We start from the raw sequence: 25,762 nt of genomic DNA on the forward strand, positions 1-25,762 counted from the left end.
CAAAATTCACTCCTGAGAAAGGGATTTCTTTTTTCCTCTCAACTTTGTGAAAGGAAATATTACACTGAGTCTGTCCAAGGCAGGAACAATGTAGGTATCTGGCCCACTGCCACAATCATTATGTCACTTCTGATGAAGCTCGACTTTCCACGATTCAGGACCTTCACAGCACATACAGATTCCAGAATATACCCTGGAACTAAAAACATTTATGGTTTGCTCAGTGTGCCCTGATGTATGCCAATGTCTTAGTCTTCCATTCTTCCTTAAAATAGTTCTAGATGACAAAAAGCACCATTGCACATCTGCAAACTAGGCATGTTAGATATCAAATATGCAAGCCAAACATGACAGGTTTTCTAGCGTGGCCAACGAGACTAATGAAATGAAAATACAAAGGGACTAAGCACAAGGGAAGATAGTTTTTTTTTTTTTTTTTTACTCTACCTCATTAAAGTCTCGTGCTGCTACCCCATTACCAAATTACGAATAGTTTATAAGACATGGCAAGATGCTTTTTAAACTTCTCACACTCCGAACTCAGATATGCCTGAGTTAACTCCCTAGCCATGACTGTGGCATCAAAAGTTATTTAATCTCTCTAAGTAGCCACCTCTTCATCTGCCAATCCTGGTAATAATGCTTACTTGAAGCTGATTTTAAGGCGTCACTGAAAAAAATAAGCATAAACGGCATAAAATCCAAAGCCAGAAAGCCTGACACAACATCATTACCCAATACTTACAATATTACCATAATATATATGTAGTATCATCGTTGTCTCTCTTAATTTTTGGACGTGGTCAAAAATTATTCTAAGTATCAGTGGAAGAAAACAAGAAATACCAAAGACAAGTCTTCTAAGAAAGAATTTTGCATGCTGATGCTGACCCAAGACTTTATTTGTAGCACTACAGCCATTTTTATTCTTTAAAATGTTGTATAATAATCATGAAGGTATTGAACAACAACCAAATATGCTTTGCTGTGAAACATGAAATAGAGCAGCTTTCACAGGAATTAGGGACTACTCATTTTGTCACTTGCAAAAATTAAACTCCCTCACTTTTACCTTGGCAAGTGTAAAGATGCAGAAATTGAAGCAATATCTTTTACTTCAGAGATATGAGTTAGTCATTACGTCCCCATTCCAATTAGGTTATACACTCTTCACTGAATTACCCATATTTTAATTATTAAGTGTCACCTTTTTAATTGAGAAGGATTTATCATGTTCTGGATATATACTTTTGTATAACAATGATTTCATATTATTAAACAGGTAGTTTGGCTATCAGTTTCAGAAACTTTAATGAGTCAGCCTTTTAAGGATTCAAGTGACTCTTCCTCACAATGTGTGTAAAAATACCCTGGCATGCCTATGAAATGCTTGATCCCAGAAGATTTGCTTCACCGTGTCTGGGATGGGGCCCAGGAAGGGGCATGTTAGTAGACGTTTCAGGTGACTACTACAGGGGTGGGTCTCAAAATTCACAGAGAGAAACACAAGACTAAGGGAACGATTAGTTATATTTTGCTTCCATTTCATATCAAATTTTCAATAATGTTACAAAAATTACTGTAGATTTCTTAAAATTTTGCATACTTTCCCCACACACACTTTTTTTTACAGCTGAGAAAATGGTGCCTGTACCCACACACTCACAATTATGCCTTTCCATTTCTCCCCATTTCAACAGCAAACTTGCTGAATTTCATCTATAATATACTAAAAATATATATTTTAAGAAAATAAAATCCATAAAAACACAAAAGTTTAGAGACCTGATAAATCAAATTTTGTTTTGAAAGGGTATTTATTTTTCTAAAAGATGTACTTTGGAGTTATTTGAATGGTGAGTTCACAGACACATAAGTGTGTATTCACTTAATTCTACTTGCTATAAAGTCCACTGGGACAGATGTAATTCAAGTTAGAGAGCCAAGGCCACAACCAATTAAATATCAATCAGAAATGAAAATAAAGCAGGTCTGAAATTATAATGTAAATTCAATGTAAATATATTCATTCATTCTTTTTATTAGCTAGTACTTATGAAGCACCCACTACATGGCAAGAGATCATGTTCCAATCTATTTAAAAAATACATCTATTGTAAAAAGCAAAATATACTCACATGGGATGATAGAGTGACATTTACAGCCTCTTTGGGGTATATTTAAATATATGTCTGATCTTCAGGAGCAGGTCTTTGAACATGAAAAAGCAATGGTGCTAATTAAAATAATCACCCCAAATTATCACTGAAGTCTTCACAAAGTCTGCCCAACCATTTTTTCCTTCTATGTTCTTATTTTCAGCTTTCAAACTATGTAGCCCATGGCATTAGTTCATATCATTCATTGTGAACCTGATTAGTCAGGTTTCAGATTTATCATAAGTGTATGTAAAGTGGTTGACAGTTCCCAATACTCCTCACTCACACTTTGACAAATAAGAGTCATCCTTAAAACAAAATTAACATTCTTTACTTAAAACACCACTGAGAAACCTAGGAGGAAGAATTTTTGAAATCACATTTTTTATTTTTCATGGCAATATGCGCAGAACAGAATGTGATTCTAGGTATGAATTTGGGCAGATCATAAGACTTGTTTTAGTTACAATTTCTTCAAGTATTAAATAATAATGATAATATCTCATTGCAGGATTGATGTGTGAGAACTTACAGTGGCAAAAATATGTAAAACAGTGCATATTATGAATTATCTATGGCAGCTTTCATAGACAGAATCTGAAAAGAATAAGTGATCAGTAAATAGACGTTGGATGATGAGATAATAAGGATGATGTGTGAATATGCTTCAGTCATGTCCAATTCGCTGCAGTCCCATGGACCCACCAGTCTCTTCAGTCCATAGAATTTTCCAGGCAAGAATACTGGAGTGGCTTGCCATTTCTTACACCAGAAAATCTTCCTGACCCAAGGACAGAACCCAAGTCTCTTGCATCTCCTTCATTGGCAGGTGGATTCTTAACCACTGAACCTTCTGGGAAGCCCAACAAGGATGATGCCACAACTGAATTGGTCCCTACTTGTATCCTGTGTACGTATTTTTTCTCTTCTACTAGATTGTAAATTATTTGAGAGCAGAGATGGGGATCATTTTTTTCCCTCTATTTCCAGCAACCAGAGAGAGTAATAGGTAAATAACAGCTGCTGTATGGATATTCATTTAATCAAATTAGAAATGACCATACTTATTTACAAGAGTGTAATTTTTTTTTCCCTGCTAAAAGTGTGAGCCATATCTTACCTAAAAACACAACGTGAATTGTCTCAAGCATGGAAGCAAATGTCTCCTGAAGAAATCTAAGTACCCCAATGACAGTAATAGTAGCAAATTGCATTTAGGTGCTTTCTATGTGCCTAGTGTTAAAAGCACTTCCCATGTATTAATTCATGTAATCCTTTCAACAACCGTACAAGAAAGATCTCATCATTATTCCTGTTTAAAGAATGAGGGAACTAGAGATAAGAGGTGGTAAGTGACTTCCCAGGTCAACACAACTAGTGACAGAAGCTGGATATGAAACCCAAAGTGTTGGCCACAAGGTCTGTGCACTTAACTGCTGTTCTGTACTTCAGCTATGGTAGACTAAGTGAAATGCAAGATACTTGGTCTAAGGTACAATAAAAGAAAAATGTTTAAATCTAGTAAAATGGGTTGCTAACGCTTACATTCATCTAGAATCTTTTTAAAATCTCAGAATAGTGAAATGATTGTGAGAGTGTTAACTTCCTCCCAGAGAAACAAGTTTGTGCAAGAAAATACCTTAGTTAATACTTATTATCATTTCAGGCAAAGAGACATACATAGATCATTATGAACGAAAGCACTTTGTTAGCTTTGGAACCACGCGAAAATTAGGGATGCCAAATTGAACAGCCAGCTCTCCCCACTTAGTGCGCTTGGACTTCCCTTGCCTTTAGCAACATACATGTTCTGGTCTGCCACAGAATTTGGATGCAGGTACTCTTATTTCATTATTGGTTGTCATTCTTTTATACTTTTTCCCTGCAACAGGTCCAGAATTTACCTCAATCTCTATTTCCAAATTTGTGAAATCTTCAAATGGTTGGGAAAGGGAATGAGATTAACCTAATATGGATCTTTATATCACTTTTAGGAAACGTCAGCAAGTTTATTCTACAAGGGTTCAGAGAGTAAATAAAATTTAGACTTTGCAGGCCAGTCTTTGTAATGACTACTTAACTCTGCCTTTGAAGTATGAAAGCTGTCATATAATTCATAAGTGAAAAATTGTGCTGTGTTAAAAAAAAAAAAAAGAGCAACTTTATTTACAAACTTAGGGAAGGGGCCAGAATTGGGCTACTGTTTACTGATGCTAAGTTTATATTGGTTATGATAGGGTCAAGGCAAATTGAAAGTGGTCGAACAAGAGATGGCAAGAGTGAATGTCGACATTCTTGGAATCAGCAAACTAAGATGGACTGGAATGGGAGAATTTAACTCAGATGACCATTATATCTACTACTGTCGGCAGGAATTCCTTAGAAGAAATGGAGTGGCCATCATAGTCAACAAAGGAGTCTGAAATGCAGTACAGCTATGGCTAAGTCACTTCAGTCGTGTCCGACTCTGTGTGACCCCATAGACAGCAGCCCACCAGGCTCCCCCATCCCTGGGATTCTCCAGGCAAGAACACTGGAGTGGGTTGCCATTTCCTTCTCCAATGCATGAAAGTGAAAAGTCATGTCTGACTCTTAGCGACCCCATGGACTGCAGCCTACCAGGCTCCTCTGCCCATGGGATTTTCCAGGCAAGAGTACTGGAGTCGGGTGCCATTGCAGTACTTGCATGCAATCTCAAAAATGACAGAATGAACTCTGTTCATTTCCAAGGCAAACCATTAAATATCATGGTAATCCAAGTCTATGCCCCAACCAGTAACGCTGCAGAAATGAAGTTGAACGGTTCTATGAAGACCTACAAGACCTTTTAGAACTAACACCCAAAAAAGATGTCCTTTTCATTACAGGGGACTGGAATGAAAAAGCAGAAAGTCAAGAAACACCTGGAGTAACAGGAAAATTTGGCCTTAGAATACAGAATGAAGCAGGGCAAAGGCTAATAGAGCTTTGCCAAGAGAATGCACTGGTTATAGTAAACACCCTCTTCCAACAATACAAGAGAAGACTCTACACATGGACATCATCAGATGGTCAACACCAAAATCAGATTGATTATATTCTTTGAAGCCAAAAATGGAGAAGCTCTATAGTCTATACAGCTCTATACAGTCAGCATAAACAAGACCAGGAGCTGACTGTGGCTCAGATCATGAACTCCTTATTGCCAAATTCAGACTTAAAATTAAGAAAGTAGGGAAAACCACTAGAACATTCAGGTATGACCTAAATAAAATCCCTAACAATTATACAGTGGAAGAGAGAAATAGATTTAAGGGACTAGATCTGATAGAGTGCTTGAAGAACTATGCATGGGGGTTCGTGACATTTTACAGGAGACAGGAATCAAGACCATTCCCAAGAAAAAGAAATGCAAAAAAGGCAAAATGGCTGCCTGAGGAGGCCTTACAAATAGCTGTGAAAAGAGGAGAAGTGAAAAGCAAAGGAGAAAAGGAAATTTATACCATTGAATGCAGAGTTCCAAAGAATAGCAAGGAGAGATAAGAAAGCCTTCCTCAGTGATCAATGCAAAGAAATACAGGAAAACAATAGAATGGGAAAGACTAGAGATCTCTTCAAGAAAATTAGAGATAACAAGAGCACATTCCATGCAAAGATGGGCTCAATACGGACAGAAATGGTATGGACCTAACAAAAGCAGAAGATATTAAGAAGAGGTGGCAAGAATACACAGAAGAACTGTACAAAAAAGATCTTCATGACCCAGATAATCATGATGGTGTGATCACTCACACTCACCTAGAGCTAGACATACTGGAATGTGAAGTCAAGCAGGCCTTAGGAACCATCACTACGTACAAAGCTAGTGGAGGTGATGGAATTTCAGTTGAGGATTTCAAATCCTAAAAGATGATGCTTTGAAAGTGCTGCACTCAATATGCCAGCACATTTGGAAAACTCAGCAGTGGCCACAGGACTGGAAAAGGTCAGTTTTCATTCCAATCCCAAAGAAAGGCAATGCCAAAGAATGCTCAAACTACCACACAATTTCACTCATCTAACATGCTAGTAAAGTAATGCTCAAAATTCTCCAAGGCATGCTTCAGCAATACATGAACCATGAACTTCCAGATGTTCAAGCTGGTTTTAGAAACAGCAGAAGAACCAGAGATCAAATTGCCAACATCCTCTGGATCATCGAAAAAGCAAGAGAGTTCCAGAAAAACATCTATTTCTGCTTTATTGACTATGCCAAAGCCTTTAACTATGTGGATCACAATAAACTGTGAAAAATTCTGAAGGATATGGGAATGCCAGACCACTTGACCTGCCTCTTGAGAATCCTGTATGCAGGTCAGGAAGCAACAGTTAGAACTGGACATGGAACAGACTGGTTCCAAATAGGAAAAGGAGTATGTCAAGGCTGTATATTGTCACCCTGCTTATTTAATTTATATGCAGAGTGCATCATGAGAAACGCTGGGCTGGAAGAAGCAGAAGCTGGAATCAAGATTGCTGGGAGAAATATCAATCACCTCAGATATGCAGATGACACCACCCTTATGGCAGAAAGTGAAGAACTAACGAGCCTCTTGATGGAAGTGAAAGAAGAGAGTGAAAAATTTGGCTTAAAGCTCAGCATTCAGAAAACGAAGATCATGCATCTGGTCCCATCACTTCATGGGAAATAGATGGAGAAACAGTGGAAACAGTGTCAGACTTTATTTTTCTGTGCTCCAAAATCACTGCAGATGGTGATTACAGCCATGAAATTAAAAGACACTTACTACTTGGAAGGAAAGTTGTGACCAACCTAGACAGCATATTAAAAACCAGAGACATTTCTTTGTCAACAAAATTCCGTCTAGTCAAGGCTATGGTTTTTCCAGTAGTCATGTATGGATGTGAGATTTGGACTGTGAAGAAAGCTGAGCACTGAACAATTGATGCTTGACCACCTGTGGTCTTGGACCAGCTGTGGTGTTGGAGAAGACTCTTGAGAGTCCCTTGGACTGCAAGGAGATCCAACCAGTCCTTCCTAAAGGAGACCAGTCCTGGGTGTTCATTGGAAGGACTGATGTTGAAACTGAAACTCCAGTACTTTGGCCACCTCATGCAAAGAGCTGACTCATTTGAAAAGACCCTGATGCTGGGGTATATTGAGGGCAGGAGGAGAAGGGGATGACAGAGGATGAGATGGTTGGATGGCATCACCGACTCAATGGACATTTGTTTGGGTAGACTCCGGCAGTTGGTGATGGACAGGGAGGCCTGGCGTGCTACAGTTCTTGGGGTTGCAAAGAGTTGGACACAATTGAGCAACTGAACTGAACTGAACTGACTTAGCTAGAGCCAGATATCTTGAAGTGTAAAGTCAAGTGGGCCTTAGGATGCATTACCAGGAACAAAGCTAGTGGGGGTAAAGGAATTCCAGCTGGACTACTTAAAAATCCTGAAAGATGATGCTCTTAAAGTATAGCACTCAATAGCCAGAAAATTTGGAAAACTCACCCAATGGCCACAGGACTAGAAAAGTCAGTTTTCATTACAGTACCAAAGAAAGGCAATGATAAAGAATGTTCAAACTACAATACAATTGTGCTCATTTCACATGCTAGCAAAGTGATGCTCAAAATCCTTCAAGCCAGGCTTCCAGAGTATGTGAACCAAGAAATTCCAGATGCACAAACTGGGTTTAGAAAAGGCAGAGGAACCAGGGATCAAATTGCCAACATCCACTGGATTATTGAAAAAGCAAGAGTGTTCCAGAAAAACATCTATTTCTGCTTTATTGACTATGCCAAAGCCTTTGACTGTGTGGATCACAACAAACTATGGAAAATTTCTTAAGAGATAGGAATACCAGACCACCTTACCTGCCTCTTAAGAAACCTGTATGAAGGTCAAGAAGCAACAATTAGAACTGGACAGGCAACAATGGGCTGGTTCAAAATTGGGAAAGGAGTACGTCAAGGCTGTATATTGTCACCCTACTCATTTAACTTATATGCAGAGTGCATCATGAGAAATGATGGGCTGGATGAATTGCAGCTGAAATCAAAATTGTCTGAAGAAATATCAACAGCCTCAGATACACAGATGATACCACTCTAATGGTAGAAATTGAAGAGGAACTAAAGAATATTTTGATGAGCATGAAAAGGGAGAATGAAAAAGCTGGCTTAAAATTCAACATTCAAAAAACTAAGATCGAGAGAACAAGATGGCACAGGAGTAGGTGGATGTGGAGTACATCTCTCTCCAGGGATATATTAGGAATACATCTTCAGACACAGAAGTACACACAGAACATCAGCTGAGAGAGGACAGGAGTACTTGATCAGCAGAAAAAAATATGTAGACCCACACAAAACTCAGTAGGATGAAGGAACTAGGGGGAAAAACAGGAGTGTTAGTAGGACTGGACCTGTTTCGGCAGGTGGGGGAAATTAGGCAGGGGTCAAATCTCCACATTGGAGCAACTGTCTGAGTCAGAGGAAAAACACTTAAGGCTCAGAGTTAAACAGCTAATCTGTGGCAGCTGAAATGGAATGAGAATCAGGCAGTCCTTGCCACAGCCATACATACCCTGGACAGGGATGTAGATCCCCTGGAAGGTGCTGTGGCTGGGAGCTAGCGTTTAGGAATTGTGGAGCAATCCCAGTGTAAGGGCTGTTGTTGACTGTGGAGAGACTGATCAAGAGTATGTGAGGGAGGAGATTCTGGTGGGAAATGCCTGTGGAGGAAAGCTGGTCAGCCATGGAAGAAAGGCAATATTGCTGAGTCATGTGTAGGGGGTGGAGCCATCACTATAGCCTCTCTCCCTCACACACCAGCATTGGCAGCTGAACAATAAAGTGATTGTCCATCAAATGCCTGACGCACTGAACTAAAGAGTAGGATACAGGGTGTCCCTTTAAGTGCTTGACCTGACAATCTACAGAGTAGAACCCCAGTCAGTGTGTGTGAGGGGGGTTGTCTCTATGTGCCTGACATGCCAAAAAACAGAGAAGGACTCCAGGCAATGGGAGCCCTCTAAATACCTGAATAGGCGGAGCTATGGAAAAAGACTGGCCAACGAGGCTTTCTGATCAGCTACAAGAGGCTTGAAAAAAGACTCTGATAGGACCATAACTGCTGCAGTGGAGGCAGTCCATGCCCCTGCACACTTGGCTCTGCCAGGGTCCCTGCAAGCAAATCAGCTGTACCACCTTCTTGCTTAACTCTCACTGGGACAGAACTGCCACAGTCAAAGAAAAAGTCTGGCATCTATGCACACAGGGTCACTTCGGTAGTGTCTGACTCTTTGCATCCCTGTAGACTGTCAGGTTTCTCTGTCAGGGAGGGGGTTTCTCCAAGCAAGAATACTGGAGCGTATTGGCCAATACTAGTTGCCATACCCTTCTAGAGCACTATATTTCCTGCTGCCCTAGCTGCCAACTCCCATGAGGACCTGGTGCTGCCAGAAACCCTGAAACCCAAGCAGCTGCACCACCTCCACACCTGACCCTCACAGGGGCAAACCCAAGTCCTCCAGGGCAGCCTCAGGAGCAAACTTTAATGGAAGACCCACATGCAGAGATGGAAATAAAATCACAATTGAAACCCAGGGGCAGTGTGACGAAGGAAGAAGACCCAATACCCTACCACCACTGCAGTACAAGCTTCAGATTAAATCCACATGATCAACTAGGCAGACTCTATGTCTATGGAATATATAAAAAGTCATTGAGAGCTCCCACAAAAAAAAAAAAAAAAATGCACTAGTTCTGATAGCTGTGGACATTAGAGGCAAGAACACAGAGGAAGACCAGATTATAATCTGAACTGCCCCTGCAACAGGTCCAGAGATCAGCACAGTATTAGAGGCCATCCTAGGAAAGTGAGGTGGACTGTGACTCCCATCGAGGTAAAGGATTCTGACAGCAGTGACTCAAGAAACACTTATTATTCTTAAGTTTTGACTTGTCCTGTGGATTCTTTTGGATTTTTCTTTCTTTCTTTTTTTTTTTCTTTTTCCCCCTCTGTTGTAGCTGTCGAGTTTATTGGCACTGTGAAATCTAATTAAGCTTTTGAGGTTTTTTTTTTCTTTTTTCCTCGGTCACATTTTTCAATGTTCTTATAAACCTCTGCCTCTACATTGGGCTTCTGCAGTTCTAAGGAGTTTTCTTTTAGTTTTTTTTTTCTTTTCTCTTTTTTTTAATTTTAATTTTTTAAACCTATTATTATTCTTTCTACCTTTATTCCTTTGTTTGCTTTTCCTACTGTTCTTTTCCCCTTGCAGTTAATCTTTTTTTTTAAATTTTATTTTATTTTTAAACTTTACATAATTGTATTAATTTGCCAAATATCAAAATGAATCCGCCACAGGTATACATGTGTTCCCCATCCTGATTGCTTTTCCTACTGTTCTTTTCCCCTTGCAGTTAATCTTTAATGTATATAAATCTTCTTTATCTACCTCTGTTTAACTTTGCATATCTATTCTTTCTTTCTTTTCTTTCTTTCCTTTCCTCTTAACGTATTTGTTAGTTTTATTTTCATTGCTTTATTCCCCAATTGGCACCTTGCTTTAGTTTCTTTCTCCAGTTTGTGCTTTAGTTAGTTTTGTTCTGGTAGACATAGGTTTTGGTTTCCTTTGTTTGTCAGGTAAATTTATTGTACTTCATTTTTGTTGGGCTGATGATTATGATTTTGCATATGGGTGTATATGTATATATGTAAATTCAGTCACACTTTTTATTGTTGCTATAAACTTCTGCTTCTAAAGTGGGCTTTTCAGTTCTGTGAAGTTTTCCTTTTTCCCCTTTTTTCTTTCTTCTTCCTTTCTTTTTTCTTTTTTCCTTTTCTCTCTTTTATAATTTTAATTTTTAAAAATCTATTATTTTTTTTCTACATTTATTCCTTTGTTTTCCTTTCCTACTATTCTTTTCCCCTTGCAGTTAATCTTTACTGTATATAAATCTTCTTCATCTACTTCTTAACTTTGCATACTTATCCTTTCTTTCTTTCCTTTCCTGTCAACATATTTGTTAGTTGTATTTTCACTGCTTTATTCCCCAATTGGCACCTTGCTTTAGTTTTGCTTTCCAGTTTGTGCATTAGTTAGTTTTGTTCTAGTAGATATAATTTTTGGTTTCCCTTGCTCACCAGGTCAATCTATTATACTTTATTTTTGTTGGGACTATTTTGATTTTGCTTATGGGTGTATCTGTATATATGTATATTCAGTCACAATTTTTATTGTTGTTATAAACCTCTGCATCTATATTGGGCTTTTGCAATTCTGTGGAGTTTTTCTTTCTTCTTCCATTTTTTTTTCTTTTCTCCTTGTTTATAATTTTAACTTTTAATTTTTTAAACCTATTGTATTTTTCTACATTTATTCCTTTGTTTGCCTTTCCTACTGTTGTTTTGCCTTTGCAGTCAATCTTTAATGTATATAAATCTTCTTCATCTACTTCTGTTTAACATTGCATATCTGTTCTTTCTTCCTTTTCTTTCTTTCCTTTCCTCTCAATATATTTGTTAGTTTTGTCTTCATTGCTTTATTCCCCAGTTGGCACCTTGCTTTAGTTTTGTTTTCCACTTTGTGCTTTAATTAGTTTTGCTCTTAACCAGTAAATATGATTTTTTATTTCCTTTGTTCGCCAGATCAATCTACTGTACTTTATTTTTGTTGGACTGTTTTGACTTTGCTCATGGGTGTATATCTATATGTGTATAGTCCATTCTTTTAATTATTATTTACCTGATTTTGTAACTGCCAGTTGACTTGGGTTCATCTTTGGTTTCTCATTTTTTGGGTATTTGTTTTAATCTCACTTAATGCCGTAACATGGAGAAGGCAATGGCAACCCACTCCAGTACTCTTGCCTGGAAAATCCCATGGACGGAGGAACCTGGTGGGCTGAAGTCCATGGGGTCACTAAGAGTCGGACATGACTGAAGCGACTTAGCAGCAGCAGCAATGCCATAACAAACCACTTGTGGAATCTTTGTTCCTGACAGAGATCAAGCCCTGGAGCCTTTGGAGTGGGAGCATTGACTCCAAGACCCTAGACTAACAGAGAACTAACCCTAGGGAGTATCAGATATGAGAACTCACACGAGGGAAATCACTTGAATTCAAGACCAGGCATCATTCAACCACCAGTAGCACCCCCTGTAGGACACCTCATCTAAATAAGAAACAAAATGAAAATACAAACCCAATCATCAGCAGACAGGATTACCACCTCACTCAGCCTTGCCCATTAGAGGAAAAACAAACAACACCTCAGCACAAATCTCAGCACAAATCTGAGGAAGCTTACACAAACCACTGGGCCAACCTGAGGATGGCAGAAACCAAAAGGAAGAAAAAACCTAGAAGCCTGGGAAAAGTAGACCTCAAACACAATAAGTTTAAAAAATATATTGAAAAGGCAGAGAAATACTACACAAAGAAAGGAACAAACTAGAAATACAGAAGTCCAAATAAATGAGGAAATAGGCAAACTCCCTAAAAAATATTTCAGAATAATGATAGTAAAGATGATCAAAAACCTTGAAAACAAAATGGAGAAAATGCAGGAATCAATTAACAAAGACCTAGAAGAATTAAAGAATAAACTTACAGAGACAAACCATTACTAAAATTAAAATTACTCTAAAATTAAAAATACTCTAGAAGGAATCAATAGCAGAATATCTGAAGCAGAAGAATGAATCAGTGAGCTGGAAGATAAAATGGTGGAAATAACTTCTGAAGAGCAGAATAAAATAAAAAGAATGAAGGATAGTCTCAGAGACCTCTGGGACAATTTCAAATGCACCAACATTCAAATTGAAGGGGTCCCAGAAGAAGAAGAGAAAAAGAAAGGCTATGAGAACATTTTTGAAGAGATTATAGTTGAAAATTTCCCCAACATGGAAAAGGAAATAGTTAATCAAGCCCAAGAGTCACAAAAAGTCCCATACAGGATAAACCCAAGGAGAAACACACCAAGACACATACTAATCATACTAACAAAGACAAAGACTAATTACAATGAAAGGGTATTAAAAGCAGCAAGGGAAAAGCAACAAGTAACATACAACAGAAACTCCATACACTTAACAGCTGATCTTTCAGTAGAAACTCTTCAGGCCAGAAGGGAATGGCAGGATGTATTTAAAGTACTGAAAGGGAAAAATCTACAACCAAGATTACTGTACCCGGCAAGGATCTCATTCAAAATTGATGGAGGAATCAAAAGCTTTTCAGACAAGCAAAAGTTAAGAGAATTCAGTACCACCAAACCAGCTTTACAACAAATGTTAAAGGTACTTATATAGTCAAGTAACACAAGAGAGGAAAATGGATCTACAAAACCAACCCCAAATAATTAAGAAAATGACAATAGGAACATATATATCAATAATTACTTTAAATGTAAATGGATTAAATGCTCCAACCAAAAGACACAGACTGGCTGGATGGATACAAAAACAAGACCCATATATATGTTGTCTACAAGAAACCCACTTCAGACCTCAAGACACATATAGACTGAAAGTGAGAGGATGGAAAAATATATTCCATGCAAATGGGAAACAAAAGAAAGCTGGCATAACAATCTTCATATCAGACAAAATAGACCTTAAAATAAAGAAGATTACAAGAGATAAAGAAGGACACTACATAATGATCAAGGGATCAATACACGAGGAAGATATAACAATTGTAAATATCTGTGCACCCAACATAGGAGCACCTCAATACATAAGACAAACACTAACAGACATAAAAGGAGAAATTGACAGTAACACAAAAATAGTAGGAAATTTTAACACCCACTCACACCAATGGACAGGTCATCAAAACAGAAAACTAATAAGAAAACACAAGTCTTAAATGATATATTAGATGAGATGGATCTTGTTGATATCTTCAGGACAATCCATCCAAATGCAGAAAGAATACACCTTCTTCTCAAGTGCACGTGGGACATTCTCCAGGGTAGGCCACATCTTGGATCACAAATCAAACCTCCGTAAATTTAAGAAAATTGAAATCATATCAAGCATCTGCTCTGACCACAGTGCTACAAGACTAGATATCAATAACAAGAAAAAAACTGTAAGAAACACAAGCACATGGAGATTAAACAACATGTTTCTCAATAACCAATAGGTTACTGAAGAAATCAAAAAGGAAATCAAAAAATTTATAGAGAGAAATGACAATGAAAACATGACAAATCAAAACCTATGGGATGCAGCAAAAGCAATTCTAAGAGGCAAGTTTATAGCAATACAATCTTACCTCAAGAAACAAGAAAAACATCGAATAGACAACCTAACTTTACACCTAGAACAACTGGAAAAAGAAGAACAAAAACCCCAAAATTAGTAGAAGGAAAGAAATCATAAAGATCTGAGCAAAAGGAAATGAAAAAGAAATGAAAGAAACATAGTAAAGATTAATAAAACTAAAAGCTGGTTCTTTGAGAAGATAAACAAAATTGACAAACCTTTAGCCAGACTCAAGAAAAAAGAGAGAAGAATCAACAAAATTAGAAATGAAAAAGGAGAAGTTACAATAGACAATGCAGAAATACAAAGGATTATAAGAAACTATTATGATCAACTATACAGCAATAAAATGGATAACCTGGAAGAAATGGACAGATTCTTAGAAAAGTTTAATCTTCTAAGACTGAGCCAGGAAGAAATAGAAATTATGAACAACCCAATGACAAGCACTGAAATTGAAGCTGTAATCAAAAATCTTCCAAAAAAAAAAAAAAAACACCCAGGACCAGATGGCTTCACAGGAGAATTCTATTAAAAAATTTTAGAGAATATCTAAGGCCTATCCTTCTAAAACTCTTCCAAAAAATTGAAGAGGAAGGAACACTTTCAAATTCATTGTACAAGGCCATCTTCACCCTGATAACAAAACCAGAAAAAGACAAGGCAAAAAAAGAAAACTACAGAAAAATATCACTGTTGAATAAAGATGCAAAAATCCTCAACAAAATTTTAGCAAACAGAATTCAGCAACACATCAAAAAGCTCATATACCATGATCAAGTTGGGGTTATTCCTAGAATGCAAGGATTCTTAAATATACACAGATCAATCAATGTGATACACCATATTAATAAATTGAAAGATAAAAACCATATGATAATCTCAATAGATGCAGAAAAAGCCTTTGACAAAATTCAGCACCCATTTATGATTAAAACTGTTCAGAAAATGGGCATAGAAGGAACCTACCTCAATGTATTAAAGGCCATATATGATAAGTCTCCAGCAAACATTATTCTCAATGGTGAAAAACTGAAAGTAGTCCCCCTAAGATCAGGAACAAGACAAGGGTGTACACTTTCACCACTATTATTCAACATAGTTCTGGAAGTCCTAGCTTCAGAAATCAGAGAAGAAAAATAAATAAAAGGAGTCAATATTGGAAAGGAAGAAGTAAAGCTCTCACTGTTTGCCGATGACATGATATTGTATGTGGAAAATCCCTAAGATAGTATCAGAAAATTACTAGAGCTAATCAGTGAATTTAGCAAAGTTGCAGGATACAAAATCAATACACAGAAATCACTTGGATTTCTATATACTAACAATAAAATTTAGAAAGAGAAATTAAGGAATCAATCCCATTCATGTTGCAATGAAAAGAATTAAATATCTAGGAATAAACTTATCTAAGGAGACAAAAGAACTGTTCACAGAAAATTATGAGATATTGATGAAAGAAATTGAAGATGACATAAACAGATGGAGAGATATTCCATGTTCCTGGGTAGGAAGAATCAATATTGTGAAAATGACAATACTAGGAAACACAATCTACAAATTCAGTGCAATCCCTATCAAATTACCAATGACATTTTTCACAGAACTAGAACAAAAAATTTCACAATTCATATGGAAACACAAAAAGCCAAAGCAGTCTTGAGAAAGAAGAATGGAGCTGGACGAATCAACCTTCCTGACTTCAGCTTTTACCACAAAGCTATAGTCATAAAGACAGTATGGTACTGGCACAAAAACAAAAATACAGACCAATGGAACAAGATAGAAAGCCCATAAATAAACTCATGCACCTATGGGTACCTTATTTTCTACAAAGGAGGCAAGAATATACAATGAGGAAAAGACAGCCTCTTCAATAAATGGTACTGGGAAAACTGAACAGCTACGTGTAAAATAAATTAAATTAGAACACTTCCTAACACCATACACAAAGATAAACTCAAAATGGATTAAAGGCCTATATGTAAGACCAGAAACTATAACACTCTTAGAGGAAAATATTGGCAGACAACTTGATGACATAAATCAAAGCAAGATCCTCTGTGACGCTCCCCCCCCCCCTTAGAAGTAATGAAATAAAAGCAGAAATAAACAAATAGGACCTGATTAAACTTAAAAGCTTTGCACAGCAAAGGAAACTATAAGCAAGGTGAAAATACAGCCCTTTGGAATAGGAGAATTAATAGTAAATTAAATGGAATGGGAGAAAATAATAGCAAATTAAACAACTGACAAGGATTAATTTCCAAAATATACAAGCTGCTCATATAACTCAATGACAGAAAAACAAACAACAACCAAATCAAAAAGTAGGGAAAAGACTTAAACAGACATTTCTTCAAAAATGATGTACAAATGGCTAACAAACACATGAAAAGATGCTCAACATCTCTCATTATTAAAGAAATGCAAATCAAAACCACAACGAGATAGCACCTCACACCGGTCAGAATGGCCATCATCAAAAAGTCTACAAATAATCAATTCTGGAGAAAAGGGAACTCTCTTGCACTGTTGGTGGGAATGTAAATTGATACAGTCACTATGGAAGATGGTATCAGTTCAGTTCAGTTGCTCAGTCATGTCTGACTCTTTGCGAATCCATGAATCACAGCATGCCAGGCCTCCCCGTCCATCACCAACACCCAGAGTTCACCCAAACTCATGTCCATCAAGTCGGCAATGCCATCCAGCCATCTCATCCTCTATCATCCCCTTCTCCTCCTGCCCTCAATCCCTCCCAGCATCAGGGTCTTTTCCAATGAGTCAACTCTTTGCATGAGGTGGCCAAAGTATTGGAGTTTCAGCTTCAGCATCAGTCCTTCAAATGAACACCCAGGACTGATCTCCTTTAGGATGAACTGGTTGGATCTCCTTGCAGTCCAAGGGACTCTCAAGAGTCTTCTCCAACACCACAGTTCAAAAGCATCAATTCTTCGGCGCTCAGCCTTCTTCACAGTCCAACTCTCACATCCATACATGACCACAGGAAAAACCATAGCCTTGACTAGACGAACCTTTGTTGGCAAAGTAATGTCTCTGCTTTTGAATGTGTTATCTAGGTTGGTCATAACTTTTCTTCCAAGGAGTAAGCGTCTTTTAATTTCATGGCTGCAGTCACCATCTGTACTGATTTTGGAGCCCAGAAAAATAAAGTCTGACACTGTTTCCACTGTTTCCCCATCTATTTCCCATGAAGTGATGGGACCAGATGCCATGATCTTCATTTTCTGAGTGTTGAGCTTTAAGCCAATTTTTTCATGCTCCTCTTTCACTTTCATCAAGAGGCTCCTTAGTTCTTCTTCACTTTCTGCCATAAGGGTGGTGTCATCTGCATATCTGAGGTTATTGATATTTCTCCCAGCAATCTTGATTCTAGCTTGTGCTTCTTCCAGCCCAGTGTTTCTCATGATGCACTCTGCATATAAGTTAAATAAACAGGGTGACAATATACAGCCTTGACATACTCCTTTTCCTATTTGGAACCAGTCTGTTGTTCCATGTCCAGTTCTAACTGTTGCTTCCTGACCTGCATACAGGTTTCTCAAGAGGCAGGTCAGATGTTCTGGTATTCCCATCTCTTTCAGAATTTTCCACAGTTTATTGTGATCCACACAGTCAAAGGCTTTGGCATAGTCAATAAAGCAGAAATAGATGTTTTCCTGGAACTCTCTTGCTTTTCCAATGATCCAGTGGATGTCGGCAATTTGATCTCTGGTTCCTCTGCCTTTTCTAAAACCAGCTTGAACATCTTGCTGAAGCCTAGCTTGGAGAATTTTGAGCATTACAAATGGTATGGAGATTCCTTAGAAAAGTAGGAATAAAGCCATCATATCACCCATCAATCCCACTCCTAGGCATATACTGTGAGGAAGCCAAAACTGAAAAAGACACATGTATCCCATTGTTCATTGCAGCACTATTTACAATATCTAGAAAATGGAAGCAAGCTCGATGTCTACTGACAGATAAGAAATTGTGGTACATATACACAATGTAATATTATTCAGCCATAAAAAGGAATGCATTTGAGTAGTTCTAATGAAGTGGATGAACCTAGAACCTATTACACTGAGTAAAGTGAGTCAGAAAGAGAAAGATAAAAGCATATTCTAATGCACATATACAGAATCTAGAAAAATGGTACTGAAGAATTTATTTATAGGACAGCAATGGAGAAACAGAATAGACTTATGGACATGCAGAGAGGGGAGGAGAGGGTGAGATGTATGGAAAGAGTAACACGGAAACTTACATTACCATATGTAAAACAGATAACCAAGGGGAATTTGCTGTATGGCTCAGGAAACTCAAACAGATGCTCTATATCAACCTAGAGGGGTGGGATGGGAAGGGAGATGGGAGGGAGATTCAAAAGGGAGGGGATATGTGTATACCTATGGCTGATTTGTGTTGAGGTTTGACAGAAAACAACAAAATTCTGTAAAGCAATTATCCTTCAATTAAAAAATAAATTAAAAAGAAAAAGAAACACTAAGATCATGGCATATGGTCCCATCACTTCATGGCAAATAGATGAGGAAACAAAGAAACCATTAACACACTTTATTTTCTTGGGCTCAAAAATCACTTCAGATGGTGACTGCAGCCATGAAATTAAAAGATATTTGTCCCTTGGAAGAAAAGCTATGACAATCCTAGACAGCATATTAAAAAACAGAGACATCACTTTGCAGACAAAGGTCCACATAGTCAAAGCTATGGTTTTCCAGTAGTCATGTACAGATGTGAGAGCTGGGCAGTAAAGAAGGCTGAGCACCGAAGAACTGATGCTTTCAAATTGTGGTGCTGGAGAAGACTATTGACAGTCCCTTGGACAGCAAGATCAAAGCAGTCAATCCTTCCAATATTCATTGGATGGACTGAAGCTTAAGCTCCAATACTTTAGCCACCTGGTGTGAAGAGCTGACTCACTGAAAAAGACCCTGATGCTGGGAAAAATTGAAAGCAGCAGGAGAAGGGAGTGACAGAGGATGAGATGGTTAGATGGCATCGCCAACTCAATGGACATGAGTTTGAGCAAACTTCCGGAGATAGTGAAGAACAGGAATCATGACGTGGTGCAGTTCATGCAGTCACAAAGAGCTGGACAGGACTGAGCAACCAAGCACAGCACAGCACAAACATCTCGACATAAATTATTTAATTCTTCCAACAGCCCTTAGATGTAAAGTGGGAAGAGAGGTTCAGACAGGTCAAATGAACAAGGGTTAAACAAGTAGGAAGAGATGGAAAAGTTGTGGAGCAAAAAACCAAACTCAAATGGCTTGTTTACAAGCTCTTGCTCATGTTACTCTGTGTGATATAAGGCCAGAAATCTTACAGTAATTAAAAGGCAAATGATCCAAGTATTTTTCAATTAAATGAGTTGTACCTAGAGATAAATGGTTTCAATAACAATAACTTTGGGAGAATAAAGGAATTATCGACCAAAATATTTTGAGAATACAGAGCACTGAGCTGATGTTTGATATCCTGTCATAAAGATAGAAAAGAAGGCTAGAGAATACATCCTAGTCTGATTTATTAAAACAGTGAGGATGAAATTCATGGCTAGGTTAGGTTCAAAGCCCTTTTCCATCTGTTTTATACTTAATCTGTGTCTTTAGGTTGATAATACCATTCTCTTCTGACACTTTGACTTCTTAAGCTGCAATGCTATATGTTGTTAATCTCAAGGCTATGATGTATATTTTGCTTGTTTGCTATAATAAATTATTTATTCATTTTCCACTTAATAGTTGATATTTAATTTATTCATAGACATGATACTATTTAATCAACTTAACTGATGTTTTTAAACAAGTTAACTTGGATTTAAGAAAAATGCCTTCTTTCTCCTTGTACAGTTGTGTAAATAAAAATAATTATAACAGAATCTTTTTTAAAATAGTATAGAACCTTAGCATTTTCTCCTATTTTCTCAACTGATTTCTCTTATTCCAATACTCACTGATCTCTGTTGAGAATATCCAGGGTTGTTCACCTCTGAAAGTCATCTGCCTTGAAAATGTAGACTTGTAACTTTTTTAAGTGATAGATAGGACGTGACAATATCCTGGAAACTAACTATAAGCCTGTTCAGTTGCTGCTGCTGCTGCTGCTAAGTCGTTTCAGTCGTGTCCGACTCTGTGCGACCCCATGGACTGTAGCCTACCAGGCTTCTCAGTCCATGGGATTCTCCAGGCAAGAACACTGGAGTGGGTTGCCATTTCCTTCTCCAAAGCATGAAAGTGGAAAGTGAAAGTGAAGTCGCTCAGTCGTGTCTGACTCTTAGCGACCCCATAGACTGCAGCCTACCAGGCTCCTCCAACCATGGGATTTTCCAGGCAAGAGTACTGGAGTGGGGTGCCATTGCCTTCTCCAAGCCTGTCAGTAGAAAGGCTTATATCTCCTGAAAGAGTAGGATTCTGTTTTGTATTGTTTGCTTTTTATCTAATAGCTTTCTAAAAGAAAAATTTTCAGTTTTATATACAATAGTAATCAGAAACCATGGCTTGAGTTTGCAGTTGGAACATTATATAACACTTTCAGAATTCTGAAAAAGCCACACTTTTATTATTCTTCAAAAAAAAATAGATCTTGAAAAGTGTTCTATCAACTTGATGTTTCCTTTTTGGAAACCCCTAATAGGTCATTCAGCAAAAAAAGGAGAATGAAAGGAAATGGTTGCTTTTAATTAACATAGTTCTAATGTGCAGAGTGGTCACCATTAGGGAAAAATGAAATAGTGTCGCACTTAGTTGGAGAGCTTGATCATTTACACCCAAGTTAGCAAAATGACAAAGATGAGAGAGACAAGGCAGATATTGCTCTTATGTGGGCAGAAATCCTACATCTCGGCATGCCCCTGATGCAATTTTTATACTTCAGTAAACCAAAACTCAACTTCTGGTGATGACTGCACTTCAGAAGATAACCCTCAGCCAATCAAAATTAGAAAATAACTCCAAGTGTATTAGTCAGGGTTTTTCAGAGAAATAAAACCAGTAGAGTACATGCATGTATCAGTCTTCATAATTACATGAGCCAATTCCTTATCTCTTTATGTATAGACTCATGTGATTAGAGGGGGAAGAGCTAAAGTTGAATGGTTTTATGAAGACCTACAAGACCTTTTAGAACTAACACCCAAAAAAGATGTCCTTTTCATTACAGGGGACTGGAATGCAAAAGTAGGAAGTCAAGAAACACCTGGAGTAACAGGTAAATTTGGCCTTGAAATATGGAATGAAGCAGGGCAAAGACTAATAGAGTTTTGCAAAGAAAATTCACTGGTCATAGCAAACACCCTCTTCCAACAACACAAGAGAAGACTCTATACATGGACATCACCAGATGGTCAACACCGAAATCAGATTGATTATATTCTTTGCAGCCAAAGATGGAGAAGCTCTATACAGTCAGCAAAAACAAGACCAGGAGCTGACTGTGGCTCAGACCATGAACTCCTTATTGCCAAATTCAGACTTAAATTGAAGAAAGTAGGGGAAACCACTAGACCATTCAGGTATGACCTAAATCAAATCCCTTATGATTATACAGTGGAAGTGAGAAATAGATTTAAGGGCCTAGATCTGATAGATATGATGAACTATGGAATGAGGTTCGTGACACTGTACAGGAGACAGGGATCAAGACCATTCCCATAGAAAAGAAACGCAAAAAAGCAAAATGGCTGTCTGGGGAGGCCTTACAAATAGCTGTGAAAAGAAGAGAAGTGAAAAGCAAAGGAGAAAAGGAAAGATATAAGCATCTGAATGCAGAGTTCCAAAGACTAGCAAGGAGAGATAAGGAAGCCTTCTTCAGCGATCAATGCAAAGAAATAGAGGAATACAACAGAATGGGAAAGATTAGGGATCTCTTCACGAAAATCAGAGATACCAAAGGAACACTTCATGCAAAGAAGAGCTCGATAAAGGACAGAAATGGTATGGACCTAACAGAAGCAGAAGATATTAAGAAGAGATGGCAAGAATACACAGAAGAACTGTACAAAAAAGATCTTCACGACCCAGATAATCATGATGGTATGATCACTGACCTAGAGCCAAACATCCTGGAATGTGAAGTCAAGTGGGCCTTAGAAAGCATCACTACGAGCAAAGCTAGTGGAGGTGATGGAATTCCAGTTGAGCTATTTCAAATCCTGAAAGATGATGCTGTGAAAGTGCTGCACTCAATATGCCAGCACATTTGGAAAACTCAGCAGTGGCCACAGGACTGGAAAAGGTCAGTTTTCATTCCAATCCCAAAGAAAGGCAATGCCAAAGAATGCTCAAACTACCGCACAATTGCACTCATCTCACATGCTAGTAAAGTAGTGCTCAAAATTCTCCAAGCCAGGCTTCACTAATATGTGAACCGTGAACTTCCAGATGTTCAAGCTGGTTTTAGAAAAGGCAGAGGAACCAGAGATCAAATTGCCAACATCCACTGGATCATGGAAAAAGCAAGAGAGTTCCAGAAAAACATCTATTTATGCTTTATTGACTATGCCAAAGCCTTTGACTGTGTGGATCACAATAAACTGTGGAAAATTCTGAAAGAGATGGGAATACCAGACCACCTGATCTGCCTCTTGAGAAATTTGTATGCAGGAAGCAACAGTTAGAACTGGACATGGAACAACAGACTGGTTCCAAATAGGAAAAGGAGTTCGTCAAGGCTGTATAATGTCACCCTGTTTATTTAACTTATATGCAGAGTACATCATGAGAAATGCTGGACTGGAAGAAGCACAAGCTGGAATCAAGATTGCCAGGAGAAATATCAATAACTTCAGATATGCAGATGACACCACCCTTATGGCAGAAAGTGAAGAGGAACTCAAAAGCCTCTTGATGAAAGTGAAAGTGGAGAGTGAAAAAGTCAGCTTAAAGCTCAACATTCAGAAAACGAAGATCATGGCATCTGGTCCCATCACTTCATGGGATATAGATGGGAAAACAGTGGAAACAGTGTCAGACTTTATTTTTCTGGGCTCCAAAATCACTACAGATGGTGACTTCAGCCATGAAATTAAAAAAGACGCTTACTCCTTGGAAGGAAAGTTATGACCAACCTAGATAGCATATTCAAAAGCAGAGACATTACTTTGCCAACAAAGGTTCGTCTAGTCAAGTCTATGGTTTTTCCTGTGGTCATGTATGGATGTGAGAGTTGGACTGTGAAGAAGGCTGAGCGCCAAAGAATTATGCTTTTGAAGTGTGGTGTTGGAGAAGACTCTTGAGAGTCCCTTGGACTGCAAGGAGATCCAACCAGTCCATTCTGAAGGAGATCAGCCCTGGGTGTTCTTTGGAAGGAATGATGCTAAAGCTGAAACTCCAGTACTTTGGCCACCTCATGTGAAGAGTTGACTCATTGGAAAAGACTCTGATACTGGGAGGGATTGGGGGCAGGAGGAGAAGGGGACGACCGAGGATGAGATGGCTGGATGGCATCACTGACTGGATGGACGTGAGTCTGAGTGAACTCCGGGAGTTGGTGATGGACAGGGAGGCCTGGCGTGCTGTGATTCATGGGGTCACAAAGAGTCGGACAGGACTGAGCGACTGATCTGATCTGATCTGATGTGATTATAGAGGGTGACACATTCAAAGTCTACAGTGTGGGCCCTTAGGCTGGAAACCCAGGAAAGTCAATGATACATTCAACAGTCCAAAGGCCAGCAGGCATAGGCCTAGGAGAGCAGATGTTCCCAGTAAGTCCAAAGGCAGTCTGCTGGAGAATTCCCTGCTGCTCAGTGAGACCAGTCCCTTTGTTCTATTCAGGCCTTTAATTGACTAGATGATTGCCATTCACATTATGAAGGGCAATCTGCTTTACCTTAAATTCACTGATTCAAATATTAATCCCATCTAAAAACACCCTCTAAGCTGACACATAAAATTAACTGTGAAGCCAAAGGTGCCATACATGAGGGCAGATATATGGATAGATAGAGAGTAGTAGTACCTTATCTGTGTATATGTGTGTGTGTATATATATATATATATATATATATATATACACATATATATATGTAGATAGAATTAATTGCAGACCCCAGAGCTGAAACTCACTAGCAGTAATGACCTTAGGCAAGACACCTAATCTCTCTCAAACCCAGTTTCCTCATTAGTGCCTACTTCAAAGAATGGCTATTGAAAGTGAGAAATGAGAAAATAAGTATAATACACTCAAACCATTTCCTGCATGAATAGAGTTTTTTAAATAATATTTTAAATTACTATTTTTGAATTACTTAAGGAATTCTGACTGACAGAAACGTCCGTCCAATCCACTAAGTAAATAAAGCATATTCTGTACTGTGGCTGACTGATTAGTATTATGTTTAGATATGTTGCTTATGCTTGGTAGAGAGGAGGGTACATGGTCTAGGAAGTGAAATCGTAATGTGGTTTCTTTCTCTAGGAGGATGTAATATGGATTTGCATTACAATACATCATATAGCTCACCTTGAACACTGCACTCACCTAAACACTGCCATAACGAACTTGGAGAAGGTCAAGTGGAGGGCTGACAGAATGACTGAGGACAGAATGCTACTGTACGAGCAATGTTCAACGTCTTCCCTCTAGAAAGGTGAGTACCTCAGTGGGAAATATGATCAAAGGATATAAAAATCAAGAAAATTATGGATAAGGTGGAACAACAGACTTGTTCCAAATAGGAAAAGGAGTACATCAAGGCTGTATATTGTCATCCTGCTTATTTAACTTCTATGCAGAGTGCATCATGAGAAACGCTGGACTGGAAGAAACACAAGCTGGAATCAAGATTGCTGGGAAAAATATCAATAACCTCAGATATGCAGATGACACCACCCTTATGGCAGAAAGTTAAGAAGAACAAAAGAGCCTCTTGATGAAAGTGAAAGTGGAGAGTGAAAAAGTTGGCTTAAAACTCAACATTCAGAAAACGAAGATCATGGCATCCGGTCCCATCACTTCATGGGAAATAGATGGGGAAACAGTGGAAACAGTGTCAGACTTTATTTTGGGGGGCTCCAAAATCACTGCAGACGGTGACTACAGCCATGAAATTGAAAGACGCTTACTCCTTGGAAGGAAAGTTATGACTAACCTAGATAGCATATTCAAAAGCAGAGACATTACTTTGCCAACAAAGGTCCGTCTAATCAAGGCTATGGTTTTTCCAGTGGTCATGTATGGGTGTGAGATTTGGACTCTGAAGAAGGCTGAGCGCTGAAGAATTGATGCTTTTGAACTCTGGTGTTGGAGAAGACTCTTGAGAGTCCCTTGGACTTCAAGGAGATCCAACCAGTCCATTCTGAAGG

This window comes from Bos taurus, chromosome 3, assembly GCF_002263795.3.
Source record: "Bos taurus isolate L1 Dominette 01449 registration number 42190680 breed Hereford chromosome 3, ARS-UCD2.0, whole genome shotgun sequence".
Classification (NCBI taxonomy): domain Eukaryota; kingdom Metazoa; phylum Chordata; class Mammalia; order Artiodactyla; family Bovidae; genus Bos; species Bos taurus.